This window comes from Lissotriton helveticus, chromosome 2_2 (genome assembly GCF_964261635.1).
Source record: "Lissotriton helveticus chromosome 2_2, aLisHel1.1, whole genome shotgun sequence".
NCBI classification, from domain to species: Eukaryota; Metazoa; Chordata; class Amphibia; order Caudata; family Salamandridae; genus Lissotriton; species Lissotriton helveticus.
The window spans coordinates 198,516,615-198,539,965 of record NC_136060.1 but is presented as its reverse complement, the minus strand read 5'-3'; positions in this window follow the sequence as shown (position 1 = coordinate 198,539,965).

Below are 23,351 nucleotides of genomic sequence, written 5' to 3'. Positions count from 1 at the left end.
AATAGAATTATGATGAAGCTTTGGAATAAATAGGTGCTGTAAAAGTTAGGGAAGTATAATTAATAATATTAACAGGAAAACTTACTGGGGCCAGCAAAAGAGGCCTCGGTGGGCCTATCCTGGCCTTCCTGCTCTGCGGGAAGCATAGTAGCATTGCCACTGAGCAGGCGAGCACCTGCAATCACAGAAGCTTTTGAAACGTAATTTAACTGCAATGTAATCGGCAGCATTCTTGCTCTTCGGACAAAACATATATTTGCATTATAACACAGAGCAGAATAAAACAAAGTAGTTATTAAATAGCTACTAGTACTCACCAAGCCCAGGGATCTCGACGCCAAGCAGGTCGAGCAGGTTTTGTTCCCGGTCCAGTATGTTGGACCACCGGTGCGTCACCTGGCTGTAGGTGCGCCGGACCCCTGACTCCCGATACATGGCCCGGCACACCTTACCCCATAGCTGGCAATGCTCCCGGAGGCCTTACCCGGTACCGGGCCTGCCACCTGCTGCGATGGTCTTGGGAAGGTGGTGTTGCACAAAGAAGACAAGTGCGGCCACCTCCACCACGCTGAAGATCTCCCTGGGACTTACAGATGCCCCCCTTAGACGCCCGCAAGGGAGCCGGCTGCGGGGTGAGGGACTCTTCCCCTTGGACTTGCCGGCTCCCTTTGCCATGGTACTGGGTTAAAGGAAAAATAAATAGGAAAGAAAAGAATAGGGAAAAAGTAAATAAAAGAGAGAGTTAAAAAAAGTAGTTATTAAATAACGAAAAGTAGAAAAAAAACTCAAAATATGGATGTACAAAAATAGAGAGATAGATAATAAGTAAAAAAGATTTTTAAAAAAGTTCAAACAAACAAAGGATTACAAAGATTGAAGCAGGATAGAAAAGGCATGCCCAGAACCATAGCAATGAATGAAAAACAAGATGGCCACGCCCATTGCAACCGCGTGGGTCAGTTTGCGCGATATTTTCCTTGCGAGAACACAAAAACGGACGCGAATACGCAACTGTGACCTGGAACAGGAAATACGCAAGGCGAGCATGCAACTCGTGGCCGGAAACGGAAATACGCAACGCGAACAGTGGAAAACAAGATGTCCGCGCCCATATACGCCCATATACCTTCGCGGTAGCCGTGGTGAAAAAAATCCAGCGAACTCACAAAAATAATAAAAATCCGCAATCTCACAAAAGCTCGCGTATTTTTGCGAAACGCGAGTACACTTTTGCGCGAATTCGCGTACCGCGAATTTACAAAAGTCGCCCGTACTTATTGCTCACTCCACAGATGGGTGTTTTTCCCACCAGCAAGATTTCTAATTTGGTAGCGTTAAGTTGGAGGCAGTTTGATGTCATTCAGTTCGCAACCTCTGTTAAATCCTCTCTGAACTTAGCAGCATCCTGAGCAGGATGGTCAACAGTCAAACCCCTATCCCTTGCCAATGCTGCCACGGGTCGGATCTAAATATTAAAAAGGCTCGGGCTCCAGGCCGAGCCCTGAGGAACGCACTGGCGTACACTGTGCATCTGAGAACAGAAAGGGCGGGCAATCACTTGAAAAGATCTTTCCGAGAGAAATGATAAAAGCCACCCCAGGGGAGTGCCACTCATGCCAATGTCCTCTAGGCGCTGCAAAAGAATCTGGTGGGACACAGTGTCAAATGCAGCACTTAAGTTGGATAAAATCAGAGCAGAAGTGCCTCCAAATCAAGAGAGTGACACAGATGTTCCGTGACCGCCAGGAGAGCCGATTCCGTACTATGACGCGGACGGAAACCATTCTGAGAGGGGTCCAACATGAGTGTCAATGCAGCTAGAGAGGATAGAATTGATATGAGCTTCGGTGATTTTGGCCGCCAAAGGGAGGAGGGAGATAGGGCAAAAACCTGCAGGCTCAGAGACATCCAGCGTGGGTTTCTTGAGGAGAGGGATCACCATGGCATGTTTCCAGGCTGTGGGGCCCACAGCAGAGGTTATGAGGTCACAGAACACAGGCAATAACTGCAGTAAAAAAGTCTTAAATTGGTCGGGTTTAAGGGGATTCGCCCGGATCCAGATTTGAGTTTGCTGCAGATAGACTGCATGGCTTCCTGGGGAAGTACCGGACAAACAGAAAGGGAAGGACCGGTATACCAAAGGATAAGGGTGACTTATACAGGGCGCTATGTGGGAAAAGCTTCATAGATATCGTCCACCTTTTTAATAGAAAAGGCAGCAAGGGTCTTACGTTGCTTGTTGGAAGCGAGAGGTGATGAAGTTTTAAGATCCTTGAAAAGGAAGAATATACATTTAGGGACCATGCATCAAGGGATTTTGCGATTGCAAACAGTGCAATTCGCAAAAATCGTCCATTTGCGATCGCAAAATGGCCTTCTGCGATGCATGAAAGTTTTTGGCAGGCATAATTTTGGTAATCGCAATTTTTTGTGATTTCCCAAATTGCAATTGCATTTAGGGAACCTCAATTTGCGATTCCTTAAATGCAATGCTAGAAGCTCTTTGAAATAGCAATTCCGCTATTTGCGTCCGCAAATTACCGAAAAATTTAACAGGTCGGTAATTTGCAAAAACATTGAAAAATGCACTAAAGTGCATTTTTTAAAGTTTCATGTTACAAACACACATGCCCTTGGGGCATGTGTGTGCGCAACATGGGTGCACAGTACAATTTCAGGGGTGCAACAGGGTGTCCTTTTGGCACCCTTTGTCAGACCCCCGGACCGAGTTGTGGCGGTAATCTGCACTGGTCTTGGCTTGACAAGCAAAAGAATGCCAGGAATCAATCATTGGACAAAGCTCGATCGAAATCAGCATTCCAAGATGGCTGCCGATTCCGAAAATGGAGTTACGGTCTAGTTTATTGCCCACAGGTGCCCGGAGATTAGGTGGTGCGCGAGCTTTAGGGGAAATGTACACTTCACTAAAGATTAAACCGAATGAGCACCTTCCTGAAGTGTCTCCGTAGTTTTTAGTCAGAAGTAAAAGAATGATTCTGCTGAAGTATTTGTAGAGTTAGGTTTCCATTCTTCGTCGAAGACAGCGAGTCGACTCGAACGAAGCACCATGACAAGAGCGTTCCTGGAAGGCGCGTTTTCTGAGAAATAAACACTGCTCCTATTCCTCTCTAGACTAGAGGTGAAAATAGAACGGCAAATTATCGACGTCCAAGCGTCGTTCACCTGAGGAGGATAAAAGAGAGAGAAGAACAGAGCTAAGTGACAGCGCATTAAAAAATTGCTTAAAAACTCTGTAATGCTAATCTGCTAAGAGTTAATGGAGGTTGTAAAACTTACAAATAAAACTGCTGAGTGATAAACGATCTTCAGAAATCTGCAAAGAAAAGTAAAGAAGAATTTAAAAAAAGATATAATCGATAGTTAATAGATGTACAGATAGAACAATAAGAAGATACAAGCACCAATAACAAGAAGTAAGTGGAGACACATTAGAATAGATAAATACATAGGTTAAAGTTAGATAAGGATTAATAAGAAATACATGTGTTTTAGAAAATGAAGTACTCGTTAACAAAAGAACATAAATAAGGATCAACAAGAAGAGGAAAGGAAAATAGCAAAAGGCACGCTATATTAGAGAAGTAAGTAGACTATATTAAGACATAGGAATAAAGAAAATAGTAAGCAGGTTAAGAGTAAACAGGGTAACCTTGTGTTTTAGGTTCAGCTAATACTGGGCAAAGACTGTTAAGAATACAACAGGAAGAAAAGAAGAGAAGCACAGATCTTGGAAGATAAGGGTAGGTGAAAAAAGTTGAAGAATAGAGTAGAATGAGATAGAATAGATTTAGAAGCGAATTGTGCCTACCTTTTTAGGTTCTCAGAGAAGAATAGAAGTCTGCAGGTCGGGCTAGAACATAGAAGAAGAAAGAAAAGAGAACCAGTCCAGGACAAGTCTCTTCTTTGTTTATTATTTTATCCACTCCCCTTCCCCCTTGAGGATAGTCGGGAGGCTTGGTATCTTCTGACCTCCGGAGTATTTTCTAGAGGGATTTTGGAACTAGCATCTCTCTTCCTGAGCAAGTTCATGGTAAGAAAACATATCATCTTTAGACAAGATTGTAAAGAGTCTGACTCCCTTGCACCCTTGAAATTGCATGCGCAATTTGCCAGTTTTGCCAGTTTTGGTACTCGTACTTGGTATTCTCATTCATGCCTACGGGCCTGTAGGCCCTTAGGAATGAATGGCCGACTCGCAATTAAGGAATGTTTAGGAATCACTATTTTTTTAGCAAATCCTACATGCATAGGCTTTTGTGATTCCTTAATTGCGATTCCTTAATAATTACAATTAAGGAATCACAAAAGCCTACCTTGATGCATGTGCCCCTAAGTGGGATTGCTGCTGTTGTTAATTTCCTCCGAAAAAAAGTACACTCTAACCTTCAAGATGGACTTATGATATTGTTTGATGCATGCATTGGAGTTTCAGAATAGGGTCGTACTGTCATCTCCAAACCCTTTACAGGGCTTTACAGGCCCTCCTAGCCTGGGCTAGCTTGTCATTGAACCACGGGCAGGATCGAGTTCTGCAGCTGTTAGTCGACTTAGCCGTGATCAGAGTGTCGAGTGTACGCGAGAGCCAGTCTAATAGGATACTGTTAGCCCTGTTCAAGTTATTAGGAAGACTGGGCCTTTGGGTTAGAAGGAGGCCGCGGAAGCAATCCGCAACCAACTAATGCCAAGAGCATTTCAAAATAAGTCTCTGAGGAGCCTCTAAGGGAAGGCCCATACCCTGTAGTGTCATTGACACCAGATATTGATCCATCCAGCTCACAGAGAGGGGATGGCTGGCTGTGAAAATCAATATATTTGAGAAAAAAGGGTCTAACAAGTAGACAGTAGAATACTTGCTGTTGGGGATGTATTGTCTCAGTTGGAATGCAGCAAGGACAACTAAACAATTACTAATGCCCCTGTCCTGGTTAGCTTCCAAATGGAGATTGAGGGCCCCTAAAATATAGTTTGCCGACCTAGTAGCCAGCAGCCCCAATTTAATAACCAGGGTTTCCGTAAAACCTTTTGATGGCCCTGGGGGGGGCTGATAGGTCGGATGTATGACATTACAATGCATGCTTTTACCACGCATGCCTTTACAATGCAGTTTTTACAACGCATGCCATTACAACGCATGGCCCTTTGGGGTGCTGGATAGTGAATAGTTTAATTTACTATTCCAACTCCAGTCCCCGTGGATAGTAGGGAAGGTGTTGGATAGTAAATTAAATCTATTCCCTATCCTAGAGCGCCCCCCCAGCGCAATGCGTTGTAATGGTTTGCGTTGTAAAAGTTGTGATGTCAAAGCACTGCATGGTAAAAGTTGCGTTGTAAAGGATGTTTCCTGATAGATCAGAAGGCCCGAAAGGGTAAAATTGGCATTGACACCAATTTTGAAAAGAGCACATTCAGAATCTGTAATACTTTCTTTGGTCAGAGTACAGGTAAATCCAGTTCTAAAGAAAACTGCATTACCCCCACCCCCACCTTCTCTATTGAGAGTTCTGATGGCATATCCGAGAGGCAGTGTGAGGTTGGGCTCTGCCTCGGTATTAGCAGAGAGCCAAGTCTTGGTTAGAAAAAGTATGTGAGGGGCCTCATCCTGAATTAGGTCAAACACTTCAACTGAGTGATTGACCAAAGAGCAGCAATTAAGGCTCAGAATGTTAATAGCAGGTGAGGGAATACGCTTGGTACTGGTGGTAGCCAAAGAATGAAACCCACAGGTTTTACATACAAAAGGACCTACCAAACTGGTGTTAAACTGATGAGTACAGTGATCGAGACTCTTCCCGATGTCAATGAGAGTGCTCCGTGAATACAGCCGCTGTTGGGCAGCCAAACCTGCCACATGTCTGGCGTCTGGAGACATCAAGGCGCGGACGGGCGGAGGCGGGCTTGCCTTAGGTGAGCCTTTGGTGCACCAGTGACGTGCCCACTGCACACGTCCTCTGCGCACCCGCTCTACCATGAGCTTAAGTAGGGAGGGGGGTCAGAAAGACTAGAGCTCTGCCTGCCTGCCCGACCGGAAATGCCTGCCCGGAAAGGAGGAGGGGCACACATCCTCTGCTCTCTGCTTAATCAGCAACTAATGCTGTGCCAGACCGTAGCAGAGGCTAACCAAAAAGCAAGAGACGGGGCTGCCCAGGGACCTAAACAAGAATAGGTAAGGTGCGTTGCCAGAAAACACTCGAACACTCAAGACTCAACAACACAGCTAAAATGTCTCTTAGCACGGTTACAATTAATTCAGAATCAACCTCAGTGCAAAAGACCTCAGTGCAAGTGATGCTTTTTAAAAAGTGCAAATAATGCATTTAAAAGGAAAGCCCAAGTTCGTGCAACATGCAAGGCGCCAGTAAACACAAACACTGTCCTAGTTTTAAAATACAATGTGTCCTGCCCTATGGGCTTTTTAGGGCCAACCTAGGAGTGACATGTATGTATTAAAAAGGAAGGCTTAGGCATGGAAATCTATCTAATTTGCCAGGTCAAATTGGCAGTTTAAAACTTCACTACAAGCTGCTTTAGTTAGTGGCACCATGAGTGCCACAGGCACACTAGTACTATTTAATTTACAGGATCTGGGTACATGTGGTACCATACAATAGGGACTTATAAACAAACATAAGTGTGCCAACCAGGTGTAGGCCAATTTTACCAAGTGTTAGGAGAGAGCACAAGCACTTTAGCAGTGGGCAGCAATGGTAAAGTGCACAGTGCCATAATGCTAACAAAAAAGATATTGAGAAAATAAGAGGCATGAAAGCAAAAGGTTTGGGGGTGACCATCCAGAGAGGCCCAAGTCCTACAGTTGTGGTTCTGCCCTTTGTGAGATTCATTGCTGTTGGAAATTAGGTTAATGGCTGAGGGGGGTGAAACCTTTCTCAAGCAGCCACCACAATCCTTGTTAGGGTGATGTGGAGCTTAACATAGAGGCAATGTATAAAGTATTTATGTAGCACTTTAAACATTAATAAAGTGAAACACAACGCAAGAACAATCCCACAGCAATTTAGGAAAACAATCTCAAATTATTTTAAACAAAAATTACAAAAATTCCATCTTTGAAACTGGTGATATGCAGTATAAAAGATTTAAGTGAAAATAGTGCCTAGAAGCACAAAGAGCTAATTGAGGTCATCTTGCCATGCTGGATGGTGACAAAGCCACAAGCTCAGGCCGAGCATGAGCCAGACAGGGACCAAGTTAGACCTGCTGTATGAGAATACCCTAAATCCTGGTTGCGAAGCGTTGAAATATCCTGCTTGGAGGACGCATCATACACCTGCGCTTCTGTAGGAGCTGTGGGTCTGTGATACAGAGGACTGGATCTGCATCTCTCCAACTCAGAACCAAAGTGATTGAAAGGTGCTTGTCTACTTGCCTTGTGTTAGAAGTCTTAGGTGCATCAAAGACTTCCAGTCCATCTACCTACAGCACCTGGACTCTGCCATCTGACATCCTTACCTTGCCTAGTGGTGCCAATCCAGTTCTGCCCCTTGGAAGTTGGTATAAAGTGCTGAAACTACCAAAATCCATGCATCGTTGTCATTGTGTAGCTCGGAACCGGCACATATCCCTTGACACTGACACATCACTGCTGCTGCAAGGACATCTCATTACCGACTGTGCGGTGCATCGCCTCCCATTCCTGACACCTCCTTCACTTGCGTGACTTGAAGTTGAGGCAGTGCCACCATCGTGTGGTTTGGCAATAAAAGATTTCCGAATTGAGAGGCTTGGAACCACTGCATCACCCTCATCCAAAGGCATCGATGATGAAACAGCGCCTCCTGTGCTCCATGCACCAGGTCCCTGCCAACAACGCAAAAAAGTACTTTGCTGCACTCCATTGCCGCCGGGGGTGATCTTTTGTATCTGACCCTCTGTAGCACGACCATATTCACCCGGATGGCACTTTATGCTTTTAATCACTATAATTCAAGAAACTCTTTAAAAATTCATAACTCCTGTTACTCTCTTTTTTCTAACCAAGTGTGGTATCTTTTTGGGTGGTGTCTTTCCTGTTTTACTGTTTGAAGCACTGCACAAATATTTCGCACAGTGCCTGTTAAGTTAAGTCTGACTGCTCATACCTAGCTACCAGTGAGTAAGCACAGGTTAATTTAGGGTGTGTATCATGTGTATCTGATTTACCCTGACTGGGATTGTTGTTCCGGCTTGGACAGGGTGCATACCTCTGCCAACCAGAAATCCAATTTCTAATGCATGCATACATAAAAGGTATGAAAAGGGCACATTATACTATCAGTGTTGAAAACATAGCTGGCATACGTTTATTAAGCTAGAGATTTATGCTCTTGTTAGCATCTGTGACTCTATGTTAAGGGGTTCACTTTGTGATATATGTATTGTTCTTTTATGCTATAACAAGGGGAGACAACAATTATTGTTGTTGTGTAGTTATTGGTAAGATGGGTCTGTAGACTTGATTTCGGATCTTAAATATAATTGTTTACTAATCTTTATATTTTAGCTACAGAGCTATGATCTCATGGACTCACTGTAAGGTTTGAGGGACCCGTAGATGTTTCTAATTGAAAAATTGTAAAATTGTAAAATGAGTTTTGTGTAGTGTTCTTTTGTTATGACTTGGTTGTTAGTTTTTCCTTGTGTCTTATCTTCGTACCAAGTCTTGTTCCATTAACTTGTTCCTTTGTTAGAAAGTAAAGGTGTTCTGCCCTGGTATGTGATTATCAAATGTATTTAAAATGACCATTTTGAGGGGTAAAAAAAATAAGTTAGCACAATTATTTATTTTACTTAATGTTGGCAATGTAATTGAGGCACTAAGTGTAAAATGTAGTACAAGTGTTACTGGGATAACACTTACCTTGAGTAGTTATGTTCTAAAGATAACAAGTAAGTTAATTTACAATGTGTTCATTAATGCTAATGTCCAGTCATCACTAACTTTTCATGACATTTTCTCGATTCAAAAATATTGAGGTGATGTACAAAACAGCAGCCTACACATTTCATTCTACCATATTGAGCTTTTTCCTGGCATTCTTAAACACTGAGTCAAACTTGTTCTGTAAGGTAACTAGATGAATAAAACATATGCAGTTTCATTTCTAAAGATGTTTTCTGTCCATGTGGCTAAAAATACAACAATCTAAGAAATTAAATCACTTTTCCACATATTTTATGGTGTTTGAAATAGAGGCGGTTGTGTTCCTACACGCCATTGGTGTAAAATCACATTTGTTATCCACAGAGTTGGAGCTACATGCATACATAGCTAGATGCTTATGTCTTAACACCATCCTAGCATGTGTGTCTAGTGTGAGGGAGGCAGAACGTGCATTCCCCCCAATAACAGTAAAACCCCACAAACTATGGGATGGATTCCTTACCCTGGCGAGGACTATGAAACAGCGGAACCGGCACAGCTAACAGCTGACTCTTCCCTCCTTCAGCAGAACGCCGACCCGGATGCAGTCTGGCAGCTAGGAGGCGGGACGGGATGCTCCCTCGACCAATCCGGAGCCATGCTAGGAGGTCAAGAGCGGCAGAAAAAGGACAGAGCCAAGACAGGAGAGGCGACCGCAGGAGACGACCCGGAAGAAGATTGCCGAAGGACCCAGGAGCTGGGGAACAGCAACGCGAATGCCGGAGCGGAAGAAACCAAAGAGAAGAGCCCCGAGACGTGGACGGAGGAGTGGTGGATCCCAGAGGACGCGCAAGCCGCCACAACTCAGGAGAGTTGTTGCTCTTAGCAGTACGTGGTGCACTGAGGGACTCAGGGAGGGGGTGGGAAGGATAAACAGGCGGCGGGAGGCAATAGTAATTAGGGGCAGGGGAGTGCTCTTAGTGTAAGGACACCCCTTACAGATGTGACCATTACAAATCTCTATGCACGCCCAGCCCGAAGCCTCACACCCTGACCCTTCCCTTGGGACTCCATGATAACCCTGTTTATCCTGACACTGATTTACTTAAAGTTCCCCACGTGGTTTGGTGACGGTATCCTTCGATAAAAAAGGATCAAGATTCTTACCGCTTCTTTCTTTTTATTTTCGAGGCTACCCCGGGATCCCAGCCTATTGAGGGAAACCCGTAATAGGTTTCCTGAACACCCAAGGAGAGAAGGAAAACCCATAATAGGTTTCTTGAGCAACCAAGGAGAGAAGAGAAACCCGTAATAGGTTTCTAGAGTCCACGAGGGGAGAACGGCCATCAAGCTCTATTAGGACCCTTAGAAACACTCCTACAAAGCCCTGGTATCACTGAGTCAGCTTCCTTTCCAAACAACCGAACTCTTTGATTTATCCGAACTATTTCTTTGCCAACCATTGTATTTTGTCCTTAATAAAAAAACTCTCATTATTGAGCCCATATGGCCTCCTCGCTTCTGCTTCCGACAATCCCTCCAACATCTAGTTCCCCGTCTTGGGTGACATTAACCTCCAGGCAACACAAACTCAAAAAAAGCCAAAGACACACTTCAACCTTTTTGATGTGGCAGTGCACATCACCCAGGGAACATGCTTCACCGGCCATATCATCAACCATCTCTTTTCAACATCACCAATAATCCATTGCAAGCGTCCCATACCCCTGGACTGGATTGCATATCTCGACATCCCCATTTCCCTAGTCTGAATCCTACCAATAAATCACGATCAACTCAAAAGAGAAGCCCATGAGTTCAAAGACTGCTCCCTCAATAACCTATTACATGAAATCATCATTAACCTGACAAATCAGTGTGTAAAGCCAATATACTTCTAAACAACTTCAGTGTATTTTTAGAAACTTTTGTGAACATCCAAGCTCCAACAAGAAAACAAAGTCAAAACCTTCAGCACTCGTGCTCTAAAGACCTCCAGTCGTGGCAGGCAGGCTCGAGGGTGGGGTGAGCGGGGGGTCGGGTGTTGAGGCAGGGGTATGTGGGGAGGTCACGCTGGGAGGTGGCATGGGGGGTTAATTTTAAAATAATTGTAAAAAAAATGTAACTTTCCTTTCCGCCGGCCGGGTCCTGCATCTTCACTACTCCTGCTCTCCTGCTTTCCTTCTTCTGGCAGGCAGCCACGCTCCCTACCCTATGCCAATGACAATGCTGCAAGCCGGTCAATCAGTCAGCGGCTTCTGGGGAGGCCATGTTCTCCTTGCAGGCTGCATTGCAGCCTGCAAGGAGAAGAGCAGAGCGTGCATGACTGGTTTGGGTGACCCCAGAGGGCTCTGGCTGCAGAGAAGCCCCGCCCACAACCAAACATAAAATGGTAATAACTGGAAGTTATTTCTGCTTTTTGCACTGTGAGAAAGCAGTGGGGCGACGCTCCTCCACTCTAGTGGAGTAGCCGTCCCTGAAGACCTCAAAGACAGTGAGTACTTCAAAGAAAATGGAAGAAAGAAAATGGTAGAAAATAGAAATCCTATTGACTTCATGATACTGATGTCCCTCCACACCACACGCAGAGAGCTCTACATGCCAGCCAAAGCACAGTACTGGGACACCACCATCAATGAAGCCACCACCACCATCAAAGCATGCCTTACCATTCTATCTCACAATACAGACAAGTGTTATGACGTTTCCCTCTTTTGTGAAAAAATAAAGATCCAACAGTACATCAACAACACCAAGCCTGCTACTCCTATTATATTTACCCTTTCATGTAGAGTCCCACCATGGTCATCCTTCAAAGCCATGTCTCTCACAGGTCTCACTGACAAAATCAAAGCCAATTCTGATTATATCTTACCCTAATCCTTCATAAAAGTTCTCAGTAGGGAGTCAATTGCTCTCTCATTCAAAGCATCTTCTTGGAAGCTCTCAAGAAAGGCCAGATCTTTCCACTCGCAAAGAAACCTACATATGATCCTGATGACCTCTGTAATTACTGGCCCATGACTCATCTATGCTTCATTTGTAAGATCACTGAAAAAGAATGAAAGAATAACCAAAATCAATCAATCAATCAAGAAACTTTATTTTGCATTTAAAAATAAAATGCATAAACATACATAGAATAAAATTCACTTCATACATATAAAACAGTGAAAGATATTACAGAACGATCCAAACTCATTTGATTTAAGTAAAAGGTAAGATTATTTAAAACAAAAGTCATTTGATTTAGATAAAATGATATGGTTCTTTCAAACAACGAATCACTAATTCCCTGATAACACTGGATTACCTATGCTATTTTGTATCAACCACCTTAGGTAAGGTTTCAGATTTAAAACAGAATTTAAAGACAGATTTTGCCAAAATGTCATTGTAAGGTATAACAGCAGAAGCACAAACTTAAAGCAAATTTACCATAATTTCTTTGTCAAGTATAGTAACATGATCACACTCCTTTTAAGCCAAAATTCTAAAACATGAGATATAAAAAAGGATACAATAATCTGTCTTGTTTTGAATTGGTTAAGAATGTCACAAGTGCTATATACACAGAACATAATTTATTCATGGTTAGTCCTTGTAGTAAAAGCATCAAACTTGCCCCCATATTAGATTGTTAATGTACTTACACCCGTCCGAGTTTTTGCAGCTGCCAGTAAATAAGAGGCAGTTCCAAAGCATACATATGAGGTTTCACGTTGTCGGAGGACATGTAATGCTTCCTTAGAATAACACAAGTTAAATTTACACACCAGGGGCCTCATTTATGAAAAGTGAAGCATCGCTGCGTGAAAACAGCGATGCGCCACTTTTCACTGCGCCCTCCTTGCGACTCCAACAATGTGTCATATTTACAGTATGACGCATCATGGCGCAAGGAGTTACAGATACGTCAGTATTTCTGGCGTATCTGTATGATGCAAAAGTGACGCATTGCTGAAGTGTGTCACAAAAGTGACGCAACTCCAGCAATGTGTCCTTTCACATGGGGCAAGCCCCATGTGAAAGGGCCTGCGTCAGTCTTACGCCTGCTGTGAGGCAGGCGTAAGAAATTGACGCATTTGTGTCCTAGAAGTGGCGCAGTGAAATCTTGTAGATTTCACTGCGTCACTTCCATGACCCTTTCTAGCGTCAAAACGCCCCCCTTGCATATGTTATACCTGGCGCAGGTATAATGTGGCGCAGGGGTTTACAAAGTGATGCATCTACCTAGATGCGTCACTTTGTAAATATGGCGCAACAAGGCACATTTTTTACACCACTGGTGCGTCACAAAAAGTGACGCACCGGCGGCGTAAAAGTGACGCACAGCCTCATAAATGAGACCCCAGGTGTATAATAAACTTTTTCCTTTCTATGGTATGAAAAGAGCAAAAAAATTATGTGTGCTGAGTAGATTGTTTGGACTTTCCATCAGAAAGGGAAAGATGACTCAACGAAAATACATTTAAAGGGCGTTCCAACATCAATGGAATAAAGTTCAAACGAAATCTTGTCAGAATGAAACAATGCCGGGAATTCTCTACAAAAGAGAGATATGAGAGAGCCATGTGGCATTCCCGCTCAATCCTCATGTGTGATTACTGTGCTTTTCCCTTTATATCTTTCTAATATGTCCCTTATGCTTTTGCTATGAAGATTTCTTTCAGCTTGCTTTTCGAAAAGGTTTCGCAAAATGTTGGGCTAGCATACAACTCCTCCAGACCCAATGAAATAAAAGACTCTACCGTAAAATAACCACGGAATTTTGAGCACATGGTCTAACTTCATAACATCTCTTAAAGTCATTTGATTTAGGGATACCGTTTTCATTTCCAAATTGATAACCACAATGAAAGCTGCACTATTTTAATTGTGTCACAAATAAAAGGAAAGTTTAGTTCTTTATGAGAAATACATTTTGACAAACTCCTGGGACAGACAATAATCTTTTCACAAATTTGCCTTCCAACACTCGAAGTCCCACCACATCTACTGGTTCACATCTTCTTGCCCCATATGTAGCTATCGATCTTGCTTTCACAAGATAGATTTTAGCCATTTCTTGAATGGATTTACCCCCCAGTTTTTGTAAAATCTTAAAATTGCTGCTATACTCTTGCCTAAGCGTTACAAAAGGGGGTGGTGATGGACGGAGCATCTGTACCAATCAAACACTCACACCCAGTCAACAGATCTGGGTTTAATCCATCACCATTCTTTAGCCCACTCTGCCACCCCAGTTCAGACATGGCCATATGCAAATCAGTCTGACCCTGTGCCTCATGGGAACAGTCCAGCCCGAAATGCTCAGCCATGCCTTCCCTGGACCGGAAACAAGCTTCCTAGGACCGGTTTCTAGCATTTCAGCCGTCTTCAGCCAGTCTTGCTTGAATCCAGTGGCAAAGAGAGCAAAGGACTCACGTCTGAGCATACCCTGCCAACTTATGGCGAACAAAGCATTACAATAGGGGGTGGTGATGGACGGAGCATCTGAACCAATCAAACACTCACACCCAGTCAACAGATCTGGGTTTAATCCAACACTGTTCTTTAGCCCACTCTGCCACCCCAGTTCAGACATGGCCATATGCCCATATGCCAAATGCCAGAAACCGGTCCTAGGAAGCTTGTTTCCGGTCCAGGTAAGGCATGGCTTGGCAGTTCGGGCTGGACTGTTCCCAAGAGGCACAGGGTCAGACTGATTTGCATATGGCCATGTATGAACTGGGGTGGCAGAGTGAGCTAAAGAACGGTGATGGATTAAACTCAGGTCTTTTGACTGGGTGTGAGTGTTTCATAGGTTCAGATGCTCCGTCCATCACCACCCCCTTTTGAACCGCTTTGTTCGCCATAAGTTAGCAGGGTATGCTCAGACGTGAGTCCCTTGCTCACTTTGCCACTGGATTCAAGCAAGCCTGGCTGAAGATGGCTGAAATGCCAGAAACCGGTCCTAGGAACCTTGTTTCCGGTCCAGGTAAGGCATGGCTTGGCAGTTCGGGCTGGAATGTTCCCAAGAGGCACAGGGTCAGACTGATTTGCATATGGCCATGTATGAACTGGGGTGACAGAGTGGGCTAAAGAACGGTAATGGATTAAACCCAGATCATTTGACTGGGTGTGAGTGTTTGATTGGTTCAGATGCTCTGTCCATCACCACCCCCTTTTGAACCGCTTTGTTCGCCATAAGTTGGCAGGGTATGCTCAGACGGGAGTCCCTTGCTCACTTTGCCACTGGATTCAAGCAAGCCTGGATGAAGACGGCTGAAATACCAGAAACCGGTCCTAGGAAGCTTGTTTCCGGTCCAGGGAAGGCATGGCTTAGCAGTTCGGGCTGGACTGTTCCCATGAGGCACAGGGTCAGACTGGTTTGCATATGGCCATGTCTGAACTGGGGTGGCAGAATGGGCTAAAGAACGGTGATGGATTAAACCCAGATCTGTTGACTAGGTGTGAGTGTTTGATTGGTTTAGATGCTCCGTCTATCAACATCCCCTTTTCTAATGCTTTGTTCGCCATAAGTTGGCAGGGCATGCTCAGACGGGAGTCCCTTGCTCACTTTGCCACTGGATTCAAGCAAGCCTGGCTGAAGACGGCTGAAATGGCAGAAACCAGTCCTAGGAAGCTTGTTTCCGGTCCAGGGAAGGCATGGCTTGGGAGTTTGGGCTGGACTGTTCCCATGAGGCACAGGGTCAGACTGATTTGCATATGCCATGTCTGAACTGGGTTGGCAGAGTGGGCTAAAGAACGGTGATGGATTAAACCCAGATCTTTTGACTGTGTGTGAGTGTTTGATTGGTTCAGATGCTCCGTCCATCACCACCTCCTTTTGTACCGCTTTGTTCGCCATAAGTTGGCAGGGTATGCTCAGGCGTGAGTCCCTTGCTCACTTTGCCACTGGATTCAAGCAAGCCTGGCTGAAGACAGCTGAAATGCCAGAAACCGGTCATAGGAAGCGTGTTTCCGATCCATGGAAGGCATGTCTTGGCAGTTCGGGCTGGACTGTTCCCATGAAGCGCAGAGTCAGATTGATTTGCATATGGCCAATTTCTGAACTGGGGTTGCAGAGTGGGCTAAAGAACGGTGATGGATTAAACCCAGATCTTTTGACTTTGTGTGAGTGTTTGATTGGCTCAGATACTCCGTCCATCACCACCCCCTTTTGTACATACTCTTGCCTAAGGGCCATATGTATCAAGAAGTCATTTTGCGATTCTCAAATAGCTATTTTTGCGAATCGCTATTTGAGAATCGCAAAATGCTATGTATGTAGGATTTGCAATAAGTTTTGTGAATCCTACATATTCCTTAGTTGCAAATCGCAAATTGCGATTCACAATTAAGGAATACCTCCCCATTCAACTGGGAAGACATTCTCAATTTGCGATTAGCAATTAGCAAATCGCAAATTGAGAATGCAATTACAAGGGTGCAGGGGTTTCAAAAGGACACCCTGTTGCACCCCTGAAATAAGCATGGGTGCACATGTGGCGCACATACATGCCTAAGGGCATGTATGTGCTTCACATTGCACTTTGAAAAATGCAAAAAAGTGCATTTTTCAAAGAAATCGCAAATTACCACCAACTTGAAGTTGGTGGTAATTTGCGATTCCTTAAGGCCAAATTGCACTTTTTTGGTGCTTCTACGCCGAAATTCGCAGATTTTCGGCATTTGTGAATGCAATTTTGCCAAATGGTATGCATTAAGGCAAAATAAGGAATCGCAAAATTTGCAATTCCTTATTTTGCAATTGCATTTAAGGAAACGCAAATTTTGCGATTCCTTAAATGCAATATTTAAGGAATCGCAAAATTTGCGTTTCCTTAAATGCAATCGCAAAATAAGGAATTGCAAATTTTGCGATTCCTTATTTTGCCTGGATGTACGTTGTTACAACGCATGCTTTTACCACGCATGCTTTTACAACGCAGGTTTTTCAATGACTTGCGTTGGGGGGTGCTGGATAGTGAATAGTTTAATTTACTATTCCAACTCCGGTCCCCGTGGATAGTAGGGAAGGTGTTGGATAGTAATTAAACTATTACCTATCCTAGAGTGCCCCCAGCGAAAGTCGTTGTAATGACTTGCGTTGAAAAACCTGCGTTGTAAAGGCACTGCGTGGTAAAAGTTGCATTGTAAAGGATGTTTCCCATTTTGCCTTAATGCATACCATTTGCAAAATTGCATTCGCAAATGCCGAAAATCAGCGAATTTCGGCGTTTGCGAATGCAATTTTGCTTGATACATATGAGCCTAAATGATTTATTATGTTTTGAATCATGTCTTTCAATTTCAGTTTAGAACTAAACAGTACACATAGGGCCAGATGTAGGTAATTCTATTTTACCAACTCATAAATACCGAATTTTACCGATTTGGTATTTATGAATCGGTAAAATAGAAGGTGGGAGATGTAGGTGAAATCGGTATTTGGAATACCGATTCTGTAAAAATCGGTATTTACCGATTCTGTAATCGGAAGCCGCATAGGAATCAATGGGAAATACTGATTCTGTAATTTCAGAATCGGCAAGTACCGATTTTTGCAAGGGTGCAGGGGGTGTCACTTTGACACCCTCTAGCACCCCCCAGACATGCCCTAAGGGCACGTCTGTCTGTCACATGGCATAGGTGTGCATGCACACATGTGCATGCACACCTGGATTCGGTATTTTACCGCCCAATTAAATTGGGTGGTAAAATACCGATTCTGTATGCCCTTTGGGACTCAGAAGAGTCCCATCTACATTTAGATTTACCGAATCGGTAAAATTACCGATTCGGTATTTTACAGATTCGGTAAATTTACCGATTTGGTAAATTTACTGAATCTGTAAAAGAAATGCCCCTACATGCCGATTCTTAAATACCGGTCGGTAACGGCCGAAATCGGCCGTTACCGACCGGTATTTAGGCTCCTACATCTGGCCCCAAGATAGCTAAATGGATCTACTTTTTCGATGCTATTCCCATCTATGAGAAATCTTGACATCTTCTTTGAGTTTCCACCTACTTTCATAAGAAAAAATGTCTTTCTATTAACCTTAAGATCCAGGTCAGCCATGAAGGCTGCATATTGTTCTATGAGTAATTGAAGGGCCTCTGGGAGTTTGAACAGCGTCATCACACACATAGCAGGATCGGCATGGGAATTAACTTTACACTTGGGGTATCTTTAGTGTTTTCAATCAGGGCCTTGTGCAGTTTGTTCATGTAGAGAGCAAATAAAAAGGAGGGAAGTACACAACCCTCTCTGACTCCTATCACTATCTTGAAAGGTCTAGTACACTCCCCTTTGATCCCATAGCAAACTGAGGCTGTTGCATCTTTATATATTTGTCTTATGAAATCAGTTATCGGTTGTCCTACTCCCATGGCCTCCATGATGTCCCACAATTTGCCGAGTGTTACACAATCAAATGCCACAGACAGGTCCATAAATGCCATGTTAATGTGGTCTATCTTTGCAATTGTATATTTCACCGCTATTAAAGTCAAATTCAAACATTGATTGAAGGTACCCCTACCATTCCAGATACCATACTGAACTTCAGCTAAGATCTTTTTCTCCTCCACCCAATTCTCGAGCCTGTTCAGTAGAACCTGTCCCATAAGTTTTGCCGTACTATCTATCAATGATATGGGGCGGCAACTACCCTGATTAGACGGTTCCTCTTTTTAATAAACTGGAATTATTAATGAATGCTTCCATGAGGGTAGTGGCCCATTTTTAGCTGTCAAATTAATCTCAATAGTCAATAGGGGGGTCCATAATGCTATATTCGCAAGGATAACATCAACCGGGATCTCATCCGGCCCTGCAGCTTTCAGGGGGGGAAGACTGAGCCAGAGCCGGTTCAATTTCCTCTAGATTAAATAACTGGAATGTTGTATCCTTAAAAGGGAAGGTTACCTCATTTGGGAAGAGATTTTTGACCGTTTGGAGTATTGCTTGAAAATGGCTAACCCAATTTTCCTCACTTATGTGTACGTCTAGGGATTGTCCCTCCTTGTCCGACCATAGGGGGAATTAAACACCAACCAAAAAGCTTTGCTATCATTCTGGAATGAAGCGTGCTTTAAATTATCCCATGCCTCAGCCGTTAATTCCTTCTGTCTATTTGTTCTGGCCAGCCTTAAGGTGCGAATCAGATACTTTACTCTGGGTTGCCTTTTTAAAGCTTTATGTAATTTTGCTGAAGCTTCAAAGCAGGTTTTGTCGAACCATCGATGTTGAGAGACCGTATAGGTGGGCCTTGGGTGGGTTAGATTTAAATTTAGATCTACTAAGATATTTTCAAATGATTCAACCACCTCTATATCTTTGGCCATGGGATCTAAGCAAAGCAGAACAGAAATCCTCAGCACACGTACGTTATATCACAATACACGTAGATATGCGTAACGTAAGCACAGATTAAATACAAATAGGCAAGTTATGTTTCTTTTTTATTTCTGGGTTGTTCAGACAGCCGACACGTGTTTCGTCGCATACATGGGAATTCGTCCCACGACTTTATCAAGGCTGCACAAGAAACAAATGAATACTCAATATATTACCTCTTATACATTGGGTGTACACAAGAATTAAATGATATATTCAGTGGCCGGTGCAAAAAATTATCACAATGCAATACCACAGTGGCTATGTGCCCACGAGCACAAAATATAGTCCACCGGTAGACAAAATCAAAATACCTCCTGTCCCGTCAGTATCAAGATCAAAAGATCCAGATTCCCAAAGCGCTGATGGAGTGAAAAATCAAATAGTTGAGGTCTAATCAAGTATGTTCAAAGGAAAGGCCATATATAGTGCCAAGTAAAATCAGAAATAAAACCTATTTGGATCGTGCGTGATAATTACAAAAGTGGAAATTCCTATAGTGAAATGGGAATAAAGCCCAAGAGAGTGTCAATGTTCAGACCTCTGACGTAACAACCATATAATGTTAAGGGATTGCATAAAATACCTACTGTCTTCTTGTTTAGAATCCCTGTAAAAAAAATGATACATGTTCTGAGCATAAGTACGACCATCAAGCCAAGTCCCAGAAGCTACAATTCTAAAAGAATATAGCCAGTCATGTATCACTCCTTACTTAAAATATGCAAAGTAAAAGGACTTCTCTTTAATTGAAATTTGTTTTAATGACTGTATAATGTGTATTTGTTTAAATTTTTATATCACTGGATATACTTTGAATATTGTATAAAAGAAATTTTTTTGTGGAAAATTATGAACTTTGGCAGTGAATGCCCGTTTTTAATCAAATTAAGGTAACATATGCAAACTTGTGTGTGAAGATTATATGTTTAGGGTCATCCACATTGTATTATAAGGTCTTGAATAGCACTACATTGAAGAACACAGAAAGGATTTTTTTCTTTTGTACTGTCATCTAGCCCAACCACTGTCACTATGTTTGTTTCTCCCCTTTCAGCACTGAGACACTCTATTCATCCTCTATAACCCTATAGTTCAACATCAAAGGGTAATGTAGCTACTCATGTAATACACCTACTATTCTCGTCGTAAGATCAGAGCACAGCTTATGTAAAACATATCCAACTGTACATGCTACTTTTAATTACTCCTAGAATTTCAAGGGTTCAATGTTACCCTTCAAGTACGCTGCTACGGTGGTAACCTTCTATTTAAATGCTAAACTCAGAGAGCAGTCAAACAAAATATATCCAATGCTGGTGATCTAAAACCATTCTCCTGCCCACTGTCTTAAAATCTGTCAGGGTGCATGGCACAGTTACGCCACACTTCCCTAAATATGCGGGACGAATTTCCTTGTATGCGACAAAACACGTGTTGGCTGTCTGAACACCCAGAAATAAAAAGAACAAGAACTCAACTACTTGTATTTAATCTGTGCTTACATTACGCATATCCACGTGCACTGTGATATAACATACGTGTGCTGAGGATTTCGGTTTTGTATCTTGTTAGGTTGGCTTAGGCCACTAGTTTTGGGGAGGTCAGTGGTTCTCCTCACCTTGCAGCACCGTAACTAAGGCAAAGAGCTAAATACTTAATATTTGTGTTATTGCTCCTGAGTGGCGCCTCCATTCCCCAATCACTGTCCATTGCATGTCTAAGCAAAGCAGGACATCATCATCATATTAAGAGGTTATGGTCTTGGTGATTAGGATGACCTCATCAACTTTATCCTACTTTAATGTATAACCATTTTCCCTTGCAAGCTTGACTGTGGGGGTAGATTTAAATTCCTTTTCAACACCACCCCTCCAAACCAATGCACGAAAAACATGGTCACTGAACTCTGTCATTTTAACCTTAACTTTAGTAATACTGTTTCTAAACTTATCACAAGTAATTACATAGTAAATCGTAGACCTGTAATCTAATCTTTGAAAGGTAGAAGCAAATTGGGGACCATTAAGGTGGTGTCTAAAATGAACTCCTTCCTAGGTTCTAATTGTTAAGTCATCAATAAAGAATGTAAGATGTTTCCATATGTTGAGTGCATGAAATGGGTTATTTGATCTCCATTATGGTCGACTAACCCACAAAATCTTGATTAATCTCTTGGGCATTTTCCTATTTTAAAGTCGCCAACCCAGATAATATGCACAGAAGTTGGGGGGCGATGGGTTAGATTCTCAATAGTCCTATTGAAACACTCTATCACTGATGTGGGATTCTCAACGTTGTTGTTATAATAATTTATTAGCATTAGATCCCAGTTATTGTATCCTTTTATTATTAAAATGTGGAATTAAGGAGAGTTATTCCAAAATGTCAAAAAGTTAAGCGTCATTCTGTTTGCTAGCATGGTTTGAATGCCCCCCTTAGCTCTACCCCCTTTAGATGGAAGAGCTGGGGTAAAAAAGGACCAAAATCCATTTAAATAAATCGGTTGCACTTCCCATGTGTTCTGGACACATACTATCTGGAAATGTGTTAATTCGTTCAGCCGCTCATTGTTCTCCTTTTTGTTGTTGAAACCTGCAATAGTCCATGAAAGAAAGGTTTAATTTTGAGCTATTCTCTCTGTTACAGTTATCTCTGTCCCATTGCTAGGTGCATCCATTAATGCAGATCTAGCGCACACAACCAGTAGACCCTTACTAGTTTCTCTGGTATCAACTCTCTCTAGGATCCTCCTGCAACACCCTGAGAGGCTAGCTGGAGTGACTATTGGAGTGGGGCTCACAAGTCAATCGCAGGAATCCAGATTTTCTAACGGAAAAATCTATTAGGAAAGGGGAATTGTCAGATTATATCTCAAAATATATCAATTCCTAGGAATAAGGGGGCCCATATCTGTCCTACGAAGGTGTGGTCCTAGGTTATGGCTTAGTCTATAAAAAATATCCAAGAGTGACAGTATATACCTGAGACTCTGCTGAAACAACTGGGGGAAGTTGGGTAATACATTTTTCACAATCTTAGGGTTATCAAAGTTATGGACAATAGAATCCCCACTACAAGTCTTAGTTGATTGGCCATGGTGTTCGCCTAGCCATAATCAGATGGTGTTGGATATCGTGCCCTATCCTAGCCTGCTTGGTTAGCCAGTGCCATGATTGATTCATGAGTTGGAAGGTGGATTCTGGTTGTGTCAAATCTAGGACTAGGGTATTAACCAATGGAAAACAAAAGGGTAGGCAGTCGGTGGAAGATGTAAAGCCTGAAGAGCAACTCCCGCCATGCTAAAAGATAGGGCTTTGGATTTGATCCCTAATCAGGGTGTTCATTTCTCTCTAGGCAGGTCCGCCATCTGTCCCCTTAAAAGAAATGTGGCTGATAGGGAAATTAACCTCTGATGCGGCTTGAGCCCCTAAGCATCTGTTACTTCCATTTACAACCCAAGCCAGGACATGTCTGTTCTGTACTGTGGGAAATGGCATAGGAGTAGGGTGTCTCTTAGTAGTGTTTTGCCCTGATTGCTTAATCTGGGTAACGATACATTTACTGGTACATTTGAAATAACATTATGTTGTGGTTGCATGTATTCAGTATCAGCCTCTAGACTTCTTAAAACAAGTGAGCCATTTTCCATTATCTCTTGCATCTTTGCCTCAATGGAGTCTAGCCGTTGCCATATGGGCTGTAAGATTAAACTCAGTTTGTCCAGTAAACTATCTAGGTTTATAGAGGATTGTGCATATTCCTGGGGTTCAGGCTTAGGTTTTGGAGTGGTCTGAAAGGATGATATCTTCCTTGGTCTCTTTGGCTTTTTGAGTGGAGATTCCTTTGGAGGGTTTCTCTTCCTTTTACCAAGAGTATCTTCAGGTGAGGGGGTTAAATCTCTACCTAAAAGTCGTTTGAGGAGAGCTGAATCTCCATGAGATGCACTAGAACCTTCCTTGATTCTACATTGAATCCCTTGTGGCATGCTATCAGTGGTGTCACTTGATATATTAGCACTAGTTAAAGTTTCTCCACCCTCAAGAGATAACCTCCTTTCAGTCATTGCAATCTCCTTAGAGA